General features: G+C 42.7%; 1 protein-coding gene across 7 annotated transcripts in view; it reads left to right on the top strand.

Annotated features, from left to right (window-relative positions):
* The window catches only part of FGGY (FGGY carbohydrate kinase domain containing), a 411,167-nt gene that overhangs the window by 6,376 nt on the left and 391,934 nt on the right, over positions 1-12,857 (top strand). The window contains exons 1-2 of one of the 7 annotated variants that reach the window (XM_059898908.1): positions 8,152-8,173; positions 12,403-12,555. The exons of 3 other annotated variants lie outside the window; for them this stretch is intronic. The gene's annotated coding sequence lies outside the window, so the exon portion shown is untranslated. Of the gene's footprint in view, positions 1-8,113; positions 8,174-8,260; positions 8,281-12,402; positions 12,556-12,857 lie in introns of those variants that run through there. 3 more of the 7 variants (XM_059898898.1, XM_059898919.1, XM_059898927.1) reach the window with 3 other exon arrangements.

Raw genomic sequence — 12,857 nt, forward strand, 5'->3', positions numbered from 1 at the left:
CTTATATTTAAAGTGGGCTTCTTCTGGGCAACATATAGTTAGACTGGGTAACAAAGCAAGGCCTGACAATCTCTGCTTTTTAATTAGGGTGTTTAGACTATATATAACATAATTCATATGGTATGTTTTTTTTTGTTTGTTTTTTTTTATTTATTTATTTTTGGCTGTGTTGGGTCTTCGTTTCTGTGCGAGGGCTTTCTCCATTTGCGGTGAGCGGGGGCCACTCTTCATCGCGGTGCGCGGGCCTCTCACTATCACGGCCTCTCTTGTTGTGGAGCACAGGCTCCAGATGCGCAGGCTCAGTAGTTGTGGCTCACGGGCCCAGTTGCTCCGCGGCACGTGGGATCCTCCCAGACCAGGGCTTGAACCCGTGTCTCCTGCATTGGCAGGCAGATTCTCAACCACTGCGCCACCAGGGAAGCCCCCATATGGTATGTTTTAAATATATCATTTTGCTTTTTTTTTCTATTTGTTCCATCTGTTTTTTGGTCTCTTTTCTCTCTTTTTTTTGTCTTCTTTTAGATTAATTTTTTTTAATTCCATTTTTCCCCCTTTATTGGCTGATTAGGCATATCCTTTTTTCAGATATTATTTTAGTGGTTGCTTTAAGGTTTATAGTGTACAGCTTTAATTTATCAGAGTCAACTTTCAAGTGGTATTATACTACTTCATATGTAATATAAAGCCATATAACAATGTATTTCTAATTCTTGCCTCATAGCCTTTGTGCTACTGCTATTTTATGTTGTATATTTTACTTCCACATAAGTTTTAAACCCCACAATACATGGTTATTATTTTAGTTTTAAGCAATTGTCTTTTTAAGACATTCAAAAAATTTTTAGAAGTCTTGATATGTACCACATAGTTACCTTTATGCTCTTCCTTCCATTTTATGGATCCAGATTTCCATGTGATATTACTTTTCCCCACTTCTTGTGGTGCAGTTCTGCTGGTGGTGAATTTTGGTATGTCATCTTTGATATGTCTGATAAAGTCTTTATTTCAGCTTTAGTTTTGAAAGATTTTTTCACAGCGTAAAGAATTGTAGATATAAAGTTTTTTTCTTTTAGTCCTTCAAAGATCTTGCTCTACTGTCTCATAGCTTGCATTATTTCTGATAAGAAATCCATTGTCATTCTCATGGGTTTTTTTTCTTTTTTGCATAATCTGCCACCCCCCACCCTGACTGCTTTTAAGTTTTTCTCTTTATCATTGGTTTTGAACAATTTAATTATGATGTTTCTTGGTTTAGTTTTCTTTATATTTCTTATGCTTGGGGTTCATTGATATTCTTGATTATATGGGTTTATAGTTTTCATCAGATTTGGAAAATTTGTGTCCATTGTGTCTCATATATTTCTCCTGGTCCCTTCTTTGTTCTCTCTTTCAGGTATTCCCATTTCACATATATTAGGCCACTTGAAATTTTTCCACAGCTCACTAATGCTCTGTTTATTTTTTAAAAATCTTTTTTTCTCTTTGTTATATTTTAGATAGTTTCTATTACTGTGTCTTGAAGGTTACTAATCTTTTCTTCTGTGTTATCTAATCTCATATAGTTAACTTTTTATCTCAAACATTTTAGTTTTCATTTCTAGTATTTCAACTTGAGTCTTTTTTGAAATCTTGCATGTGTGAACTTTTAAGTTCACTCTTTCCTTTAGCTTTTTGAACATAATGAAATTCAGGTATGATAGCTGTTTTAATATCTATGTCTACTAGTTCTATCAAATGTGTCAATTCTAGGTCAGTGTCCATTGATTTTTCTCATTTTAGTAGTATTTTCCTGCTTCTTTGCATGCCTGGTAATTTTTGGTTGAATATCAGACATTGTGTATTTTACCTTTTTCAGTGCTAGATATTTTTTGTATTTCTATAAATACACTTGAGCTTTGTTTTGGGGCATGTGTAAGTTATTTGGAAACAGTTCGATCCTTTTGAGTCTTGCTTTAAGCTTTGTTGAGTAGGGCTAATTCTTCTTCACTACTGAGGTAAAACCCTTCTGTGTACTCTACCCCATGCCCTGTTAATTATGAGGTTTTCCACACTGGCTGGTGTGAATAGGCACTATTCATGGCCCTGTGCGAAGTCCACTGATTGTTCTCTGTGATCCTTTTGAGTGCTTCTGGCTCAGATAGTTTCCTCACATACATACAGTGATTGGTACTCTCTTGAATACTTAAGGAGCACATCCTCCTGTGCAGCTCTTTCCTGTCTTGTACTTTGCCCCAAGAATTCTAGCCTCCTTGTTCTACTTAGACCTCTAGCTCTGGCTTCTCAATTCGGGAAACTGTAGGGCTTGGTATGGATTTCCTCTTCTGTGTCCTCTGTCCCAGGCATTCAGCTTGAGCAGTTTTAGGACACCTCATTTTTTCCCCATCTCTTTGAGATCACTGTAGTTTGTTGCCTGATGTCCAGTGTCCCGAGAACCTTTGTTTCCTGTATTCATTATTTTAGTTGTTTTAGGTGGGAAGGTAAATATGGTGCCTGTTACTCCATCTTGGCTAGAAGTGGAGGTCCTCAACTGGAATATTTGAAGAAAATTTTAAAAGGGACTATTTGAGGTTGTGAGGAAGGGATTTATATAGGACCCTGGAGGTCCTATAACCCCTTCATCAACTTAAATTATTTAGAAAGTTCTTAACAACATGGATGACAAAATGAAGCAGAGTTCATACAGCAGGTACATATGCAGTGCTGCGTGTATGGGCTGGGTTTAGGCAGAGTGGAAAAGTAAAGTAGAAATCATTCAGGCTAAATGTATGTGTTGCCAATCCCTTGGGCAATCTGGATTTTGGGCTGAGTTATACTGAAATCTGTTGCAGACCAGGCTGAGATCTGAGTATCTTGAATTCTGCTACACTGGCCATGGGATGAAGAGATTAAGAAAGGACTCAGTTACTGATCAGCTATGGGGGATGAAAGTTGAGAAGGCAAATTATAAAATCAAGCATGATTTATATACACCAAACTCAATGTAGTTTACCAAATTCTGGGATTGTAGAATTATGTGGCCAACTTTGATATTAGAGTGTGGCTATTGTTCGGCTGTTTTAAATCATCATGTGACATAGTGGACAGAGCACGGGGTTGAAGATCCTCTCTGTTTTTTACTGACTCTGTGACATTGGGCAAGTGACCTAAATGCACAGAACCTTAGTTACCCCACCTCTGGGTTGTGAACCCTCCGAAGTTGTTGGGAGGATCAGCAAAGCTGTCTACTAAGTCGCTAGTACCAGTCCTGGAAGAGAGTAAATGCTCACGCAAAATCTGTTGATCCAAGACGAGGGTTGGCACAAAATGTGAGTTTGAGAAACATTGCGATTCATGTGAAGATACATATTGACAGGACATATTAATAGATAACACTAATTTCTAGGGACCTATTAAAGGAAGAGTAGGGTATTTGAAGAGGACTACCTCAAAGCCCACCTTCAAAGGCACTTTGTGAAGACACCCAGCTCCCCTTCCCTTTTCTCCTGAACAAGTTGTTCTGATGTTAGTGTCCGAGGTTGGGTATTGGGCTGGATGGGCTACTGATTTGTCCCAACATGTGTTGCATCTGGGGGGCCTCCAGGAAGGTAGAGAAAACCTGCTGTGTGCTCACGGTGGGCTACTAGCCCAGCTTCTCTCATCTCCACACAGCATCATGTGGGAACATGGGTATCTGAAGATCATTCTTGTTAAATGTACCAAGTGCCCCGTATCCCTTCTTCCTCCCTCTTTATTTTAGGAAAAGCCACAGCATGGAGGGGCAGTTATAGGAACTAAAAGTTTATAGCAAAGAGGAAGGAAAACTCAGGAGGTCATGAGAGTCATCTTAAAACGTTTGAAGGGATAGCTCACCTAAAAGAGGTTAGGTGGTTTGGCTGATCCCGTGGGATAAAAATGAGGACTAGAGGGTGGAAGCCATATAAAGCAGAATTCAACTCAGTACGAGGATCTTTCTTATTATTATAGTACTAGCTGCGTATTGTGAAAATTCAAACAGCACAGAGAGGGGAAGTTAAAAATTGCCCTTCAAGCTTCCACTGCATTTCTTTTCCCTAGATGTCACTGCAGTAAGCAGACTTTTGCATATTCTTCCTGAAGTTTTGTATGTTAGGTCCTTATACAATACAGTGGTTCTCAAATTTTAGCGTCTGTCAGGGTAGCCTGACAGATGTGAGCCGCCCTCCCCAGTTTCTGAATCAGTAGATCTGGGCTGGAGCCTGAGAATTTGCATTTCTAACATGTCACCTGGTCATGCTGTTGCTGCGCCTCTGGAGATCACAGTTTGAGAACCACTATTGCTTTTCCTCTTTACAGAGTTAATACAAATGCGTTCATACTGTGGTGTCTCAGAACTTGCTTTTTTACTTAATAACATATAATTAGCAATTTTCTTTAGCTCCTCCTTGTTTTTAACAGCTGCTTCTGTATCAGTTTTAGCAATTCCCCTATAAATAGACATTGAATTTGTTTCCAGGGTTTTTGTGAGTGTGCCCTTGCCTTTAAAAAAAAAAGTTGAAATGGACTTTTTTTTTTGAAATGGACATTTTTGTATACGTCTTTTAGATGAGCCAATCTTAAATTCTTAGAACATAAATTCTTAGAAGTTCAACTCTTGGGTAAAAGGGTAGATTTTGAAAACAGAAAGGAGGTTGAACCAATTATTCTCCTGCTAAAAGTGTCTGAAACTGCCTTTTTCCCCAGACTCTTGCCAAAGATAGGTACTAGCATTTTCATTTTCTGCCCATTTTTTAAGGTGTACGATTATATCTCAGTATTGTTTTGATTTGCATTTTCCTCCATTATTTGTGAGGCTAAAGGTTCACATGTATGCATTGTATGTCTTTTTCTATGAACTGCAAGTTTGTATTTCCTGCGTCACAGGAGGAGAGAACAGTATGAACAGAGGCACCAAACCTTCATTTGAGGGATTGCTAGTAGCTTTGTAGAGTTGGAGCCTCAGGGGTTGCAGTCAGGGAGGAGGCAGGGAGGTAAGGTGAGAGGCTCAGGCAGAGCCATAGCTTTGAGGGCCTTGTGGGCCAAAGAAAGAACTTGGGCCTTACTTTGGGCAGAGGCAGTACTGATGGTGTTTAAGCTTACGGTGTAGCTCTTGGCAATTTTAACAGGGCGTGTTTCTGGAGGGGCAAGCTGTCCAATAATCTTCCAGTAACTCATTCTTTAGGCCTTTCACCCTGGGCCTTGAAGCCACCTGGCCATTCTTGATAAATAGGTAAACACAAGACTAGACCAGAGACCTCAGCCGGCCTCAGGCTGGGCACTGTCTTCAAGGGAGGAGTTTTGCAAGATGGTGCAGGCACTGGATTTTGTTGCTCTACCTAATACTGTACTGCCCTGAGCCCTTCCTGAATTTACCAACATCTGACAGCAGTCATCAAGGTTGGTGGGTTCTTCTGTTGTTTTTATTTGAGTGACTTTCTGTGAAAAGCTGTGGATTTGGGCCAATATGCTAATGATAATGACATTGCTTTGAAGGTCTGATTAGTTCTGTAGAATATCATTTTATAGTTAATTATGTCAACAAATCAACAGCAACCTCTTGGAGAAGAAAGTGACAGAGGGAGAGAAACTACATATATATTTAACAAATTGTCAGAACTCCAAGAGAAGTAGGAATTCATGTATTACAAAGAAGAGTCCACTTAACAATAAAAAATCACTAAGTTTGCCTGTAATTTTCCCTATTATGTGCGTAGCTTTGTAATTGGCTTATGGGGTTAAATTATAATAACTTTGCATTTAGAATCAGGACACCAGCCCTGGCTCTCTCTGTGTCTGTTCTGCCACTTTTCTGCTTCCGGGGTCCTGGCATGAGAGTAAGAGGCTATCAGATTCAGGCTTTGGCTTTTAGTGAACTCAGGCTGTGAATTGGGTTTGTGAAAGATAGACCCCATCTTTCTTTTTCCCTCCGTGCATATATCTGTGGGAATGGGGCTCTGGGTCAAGGAGGATGATTGACCTGGGAAGGGGTGCAGTGCTTCATACACAAGAGAGGCTTGCTGATGGTGCTTCTAGAACTCTCCAGGGACAGAGAATTTTTAGAGGCTTTTTTATTTCAAAAGGTATTTGACTATTTTATACATTAATAATTTCTCCCTCCCTCACAGCCCAGGAATTCCCCTATTACTGCATGACACATGCTGTGCTTGTCTCCAGGTAGAAGGAAGTAGGGGGCAGAACATTCTCAGTTAATATCTAATGTTTCTCACAGTAGCATTTATAGTGACATAGGTGGTTGTTATTAATCAGAGCATGGAGGGGGCGTTTCTGATGGTTGAGTGAGAAGTTTTCACAGGATGAACAGACTTGTAACTGTGTTCTGAGTGTGTCCAGGATGAAAGCAGCTTGGTTAGGGAAGGAAAGCCAGGTCATTTCAGGGATGGATAAGAGTCCTGCTCTGGCTTAGACAAACCTGAATTTGAGTACAGCCTTCTTCCTCTCCAGGCGTCGTGACCATCCACTGGGTATCGCTCCTCTCAGGATTTGAGTGTCCTCCCCTGTAAATGGGGGAAGGGTGCGTGTCATAAATGTGGGCCCCCCTCTCCCTTTCTCTGCAAAGAGAATAGCTTGGTAGGGCTATTAAAGGGCTTGGAAGGCATTTTAACAAGTCAGGAGCTGCTTTATTGGCTCACAAGTATTGAAGAGAAGAGAGCATAAGCAAGGTTTTATGGAAGAGGACATGGGAGACTCAAAGTTTAATTTGCTTTGAGGTGATGTTTGTTTTTGGAGTTTGGGGATGTCATTTGATGGGTCAGATTTTCCATCCATGATTTCGTTAGGGCCTATACTGTGCATTTGGCCTCAGCATGGTTGGGGTTTGTGTTTTCTTTGCGTCAACTGTCGTGCTGTTGCCTGTGTGGCTCTTGGAGGGTGGTGGGTTTTGGCCACCATCCAGGACTGCCTCAGAATTGATCCCTGTGGCTGCCACATTGTGAGGCAGGCATGAGGATTCGGTGAGTTTTGCCTTTTCTGCCTGTTGGAATCCATCTTTGAATTTAAAAGGACAGCCAGCCGTTCTTCTGTCTGATTTAATACCATATCCGTCCTCCAGTCACCTCGTATTTGTCTTTAAAAATGGGCTCAGTCCCAAGCATGAAGATCCTCAACATCCTGAAATATACTGGGTTTCTGATCCAATGATTGGAACGGTGATGAAAACAATAAACTGGTACTTCTTTTACCAACTAATGTTTCTGTATTCTGCAGAGAAAGGTGGAGTTGGAATAAGATGCTTGGCTACAAGAGTATAGCTAAGATTCTGGTGGCAATCTGGAGACACCTTACTGCCATGTGTAATATTACCAGGTGCATTAGGTTGAGCTTGAAGTGCATCAACAAGGCATAACTTGAGGCATCACTATTTAACTTTCAAAAATCAGCTTCTTACATTAAATTGTCAGCTCTTTAAAATCAGAAATGATATATTTTTCAGCTTCCTATTCCTAGTGTCCTGGCACAGAGAAAGCACTTAACATTTGTTTACTGGAATTTGAGCTGTTAGACAAGGTGAGAATACCTAGGTATAGATCATGCATATTAAGTGATTGCAGATGTCCAGAGGTGATTTGATGGTGAAAGGGAAGGTTGGCACATGTTAATAGTCCTAATAGTTGCTGCCATTTACTGAGCATGTACCATACATCAGGCGCTGTGCTGGGCACTTCATTTATACAATCCTAGTTAATTGTTCAAAGAATACAATGAGATTGGAGCTGCAGGAGACAGCCTTTCACTTTAAGAGAAGTACCTGTCAAGAAGCTGTACTTTTTCTCCCATGTGTATTTTTGGTAAAGCCAGTGGAGAACCAGATATTATTGCCAGATTAGCGCTTTCCTTCCCATCCCGAACTTTCTCTCCATCTTAGAGCATGTGCGAGTTGTTTAAAGTGGTATTTAGTTCCTTCTGTCAAGGAGACTAAAGTTGACCAGCATACTCATTGCTTATCTTTTTCTTCCCAAACCTCCCAACCCCCTGATTGCAATATAACTAAATAAAAAAAAAAATTGTGTGGGTCTCGTGTACTTGAGCTCCCAGCCAAGGCCAAAGATCAAAGTCAAGAGAGGATATTGAGCTCCCTCCCAGGTCCCTGGGACGCTGTATTTGCAGACACTGTTTCCAAGTCAGTCCTGGAGGAGTAGCCCTTTAAGAAATAGGACTGCAGGTAAGCTCATCCACTTTGGAGCCTTGTAGTCTTAGGAAACATTGTTACTGGTCTTTGGTCACTTAGGGGAAGACAAGGAGGAAAATACAAGAGAACAATTCCCAAAGGTTGGTTTTCAGCTCCGGTATTTGAGCATGACCCCTTAGAATCTCTGGGATAGTTGTGCAGAGAACAGCCTCCGGTGTCTGTGACCCTCTTTCCTTTTCTCACGCTGCCTTTGAGCAGCTTGCATGTTTGTTAAAGAATCAGCCATGAAGCCTGTGGTTTTCTGTGGCACATTTCTAATAATATTTGTAAAGGCTATTATTTAATAAGCCGCATAAATATTTATCATAAGAGCAGTCTTTTGATCGTGAACAGGGGCCAAAAGCCAGTCCAGTCTGCGCTGGGGACTTGGCTGGGAGGCTGTTTCTGCCCTTCGGAGCCTCCTGTAGACTGAAAAGTTAGGTAAGGCTCGGGACGTGTGTGCAGCCAGCTTGAATTTCTCCCTGTAGCTTTTCTTTTCTCTTGGCCTTCACAATCTGTGTCCTTATTTCTCTGTCTGACCAGCCTCCCTATATTCCCTATTAGTTGTTTTTCTTTTTAGAGAATTTATCTTTGACTGAAATGAATGAATTGGAACTAATGTTCTGACTCTCAGCATTCATCCATTGGGCTCTGGAGCCATACCGTCCTGGCCTGGAGTCCCAGCTCCTCTGGTTTTGTGCTCTATGACGTTAAATAGCTTTATTGCTGAGAACCTCAATCTCCTAAGCTGGAAAATGAGCTCATAGTGCCAACCACACGGGGTTGTTACAAAGGTGAAGTGAAATCACAAAATCGGGTGGGCGATTTGCAGAGCAGAGCTTAATAAATGCTAGTTGTTGCTGCCTTTGTTGTTGATATTGAAGAAGATTTTGAAGGATTTGGTTTTCACTTTTAGGTTGGTATGTGGAAAGAGCCCTAATTACTGCCTTAAGAGGCCAGGGTTCAAATGCAGGTGCTGCTGTTGTTTACTGTTTGTGGTACTCAGGGCAAATTTCCCCATCCCACCAAGGTATAAAATGGTGATAGGGTTACCATCTTGACTGGGTTTCAGTCAGAAGATATGAACAAATGTATAAAAGTGCCAGGCATGTGGGAGGATCCTAATCCTTTTTTAAAAAAACAAATTGGAAAAGGGAATAATGTTTTCCATTTTTCAGTTACTTTATTTCTTTGAGGCCAAGAGGAACTGGAATACAGTTTGGAGTCTAGGACACAGCAGAGAGTACCTATGACCCAGGAACAAAGGGCACAGAAAGGGGAGACAAAGAATCTGAGTTGCAGAAACTCCTCTGGCAGAGTTTTTATAACTCACAGGGTTGAGTTTCAGGGAAGCTGCCTAAGGGCTTGAACTTCTTTGTTTCCCTTCTTTCAGGGTCCAGGTGTGGAAACAATCATAAAGAGATCACTTAAAACTATAGTAATGGGAAACATGGTGAACTTGAAATATTTAATTAGGATCTATTTCTTACAAAAACATGAACTGGGAGGTCTGTGCGAACAGTGCAGGGAGGGTATGATGCCCTTGTTCCCGTGGGTTTGACTCTCTTCCCAACTGATGTCTCAGTTAAATGGTCTAGAAGTAGGTAGTTTGCCAGAGAGAGGCCACCTGGTGTTGAGGAAGGGTCAGTCTCTGAAGGTGGGCAGCCTGAGTTCTGAGTTAGCCAGTTGTAGACAGAGTAGGCAGGAATACCTAGCAGAGTCCTTGGCAAATGGGCATTTACTAAATGGAGGGTATCAGGCAGTATATCATACTGAGAATGGTTAGGGATTTGGGAGCCAGAGGGAATGAGATTGCTCTCAACTCCATCACTTGCGAGTTATATGACACACTGGAGCAAGTTATTAACTAGTCTAGGACTCGTTTTCCTCATCAGTAAAATGGGGATGATAACAGTAATTATCTTCAGGGGTTGATGTCAGGATAAAAAGTGGATTAAGAATGTAAGCAAGCTGCTTAGCAAAACATCGGATACACAGTAAATTTGTACCTTTTATTATTTCCCTAAAGATAGGTTTTAAATGTGTCCACTGAGTCTCAGAGACTTAGTGAGTTCGTGCTATGTGCCAGGCACTGGGCTGGCACTGGGGATACAGCTGTGGTCCAGACAGCACTGGAGTTAATGTCTAATGGCAAAGCTCCACTCTCCATGCAAGTGTGTGTGTGTGTGTGTGTGTGTGTGTGTGTGTGTGTGTGTGTGTGTTCTCCCAAAGGATGGGCTCTTTCCTGTTTAGCCAAGAGATGGGTCCAAAACCCAGAGCTGGGGGAAGCCCTGAGTCAGCTGCAGAGTAGAAATCTGCCTCTTTGGATTTTATTGGAAGTAAGTCAGGATGTCTGGGTAGTGGGTGGTAAGATGAGGAATTCCTTGTAGAGGAAGACAGTCAAAAGTGAGGGAGCCAGGCCTGAGGAGCTGGGCCAGCCCCCTGGGGGATCCTTTTGTCACTGGCGCTGGCAGGAGTACAGAGAAGCCTGGATGATGGCTGGCCAGGTCTGTGTAATCCAGAATGTTTGTATAGATACTTCATTTCCTGTGTTTTACCCCTTGTTTCTCCCTCCAGTGTTTAGAATAATCTTCGAAAGTTCTAGCCAAGGACAGAGAGTTGTTGGCCTGTCAGGATCAGGGTTGGGGAGCAGCATCCCTGGGCCCTTCCAAGTGGTGACAGTGGGAAGCTAAGAGAAGGAATCCCGAGTACAGCAAGAGGATGTGTATGTGGTCAGTTCGGGAAGGTGGAACAGCTAGCCCGGTCAGTCTTCCTCCTCTTTGCAGATAAAGAAACCGAGGAAGATCTGAGCCATGGCACTGTCCTATTTCGTCCTTCACTGTATCCTCAGCTCTTAGCAGGGTGCCTGGTGCCTGGCACAATCTGCATTTCTTTGAATATCAGTCATTGATTGCAAGATGCATCATTGCATCATTATTTCATATACCACTAAGAAGGAAAGAACATGCTACTGATTAGTTGTAAGATGCCATTGATTGCTGAGTCACTAATTTTGAAGAAGCTAAATGTGAAAAAAATGAGTGTCTTCGAATTAATAAAATGTAGTTGTAAGCATCCAATAAACATTTGTTAATTGGATGGATGAAGCATACAGAGATTAGAATCAAGGAAAAACACTAGTGCAGGTAAGTACAAACCTAGGAATCCAAACTATTAAAGCATTAAAGCATGAACCTGTTGATTCTTGTTTTCTATGGATTCACTGATTTAGGTGTTCATTCCGTAAACATTTATTGAAAACCAGTTATGTACCAGACAGTGTACTGGTTTGGGGATATAGAAACTGTAGGAGCTGGAGATCCAGAAATCAATCAGTTCCTTTCTTCAGGTTCAGGCCAGTAAGGGAGACGGACACAGAAACAAAAAATTCACAGAGTGGTTTTTAAAAAGTTTGAAAAGGGGCTTCCCTGGTGGCGCAGTGGTTGAGAATCTGCCTGCTAATGCAGGGGACACGGGTTCGAGCCCTGGTCTGGGAAGATCCCACATGCCACGGAGCAGCTGGGCCCGTGAGCCACAACTACTGAGCCTGCGCGTCTGGAGCCTGTGCCCCGCGACGGGAGGGGCCGCGATAGTGAGAGGCCCGCGCACCGCGATGAAGAGCGGTCCCCGCACCGCGATGAGGAGTGGCTCCCACTTGCCTCAACTAGAGAAAGCCCTCGCATGAACCGAAGACCCAACACAGCCAAAAATAAAATAAAATAAATAAATAAAGTAGCTATAAAAAAAGAAAGTGCTAAAAAAAAAAAAGTTTGAAAAGAAAGTAGGGACACAGGACTCTGGTGGCACCAGGGCATGGAGAGAGGCAAGGAAGTCTTTCCTGAAGAGGCGGTGGTTGAGCTGGATCGTAAAATGAAAGTCAGCAGGCACACAAGAGAGGAAGGAAGTAGGAAGGGAAGAGAAGTATGAAGTGGAGACAGTCCTGCAGCGGTGCGGTACACCTGCGCTCCTGCGAGGGGTTCAGGGTGTCTGGAGCTTGGTGTGAGAACGGGCAGGACTGAGGTAGACGTGGCTGGACAGCAGGCAGAGGGCAGCTACAGGAGGGCCTCGGACGCCGTGCAGAGGGCCTCAGCCAATGGTTTTCAGCCGCCCTGAGTCCTGAGGAAGGAGCCAGCAGAGCGATTGCTGGGGGGCGGGTAGAGGGCCAGGCAAGGGTGATCTTTGCTTCAAACAGAGCAGCTCTGCTTTGATCTGTTTTATTTCAGCTTTTCCGAGTAATGGCTTGAAGGAAAGATATCCCTTTCGGATGCTTGAAGGAATGCATGGTTTGAAAACTGGTGCCACTGGTCATCCGGGCGAGGAGATGAGAAGGCATTAAGGCTGGAGCCTGAGAGTTGTTCTCTGGAGCTCAGATGAAGGTAGCACATGTTCTTAACTACAGATTCCCCATTGGCCTCTACACCTGCCCGTGTACCAAAGGGGGGCCACACAGCTTTGGGAAATCTTCGTGATCAAGTCAGAAGCTATCACTCTTAATGAAGCTGTTTTTGACTGGGATAAATATCCAGGAAGCTTTAATGGAACATCTGCTGGCTGACTTCATTTTAGAATTCCCAGGTGTGACCTTGCCAAGGAAACATTACCTTTTTGAAGTGGAAGGGTGCAGAACGCTGCTGCGGTTGAAATTAGACTCTGGGCGCTGAGGCCGCCCCCAGCTCAC

The sequence above is a fragment of the Balaenoptera ricei genome, chromosome 1 (genome assembly GCF_028023285.1).
Source record: "Balaenoptera ricei isolate mBalRic1 chromosome 1, mBalRic1.hap2, whole genome shotgun sequence".
Lineage (NCBI taxonomy): Eukaryota > Metazoa > Chordata > Mammalia > Artiodactyla > Balaenopteridae > Balaenoptera > Balaenoptera ricei.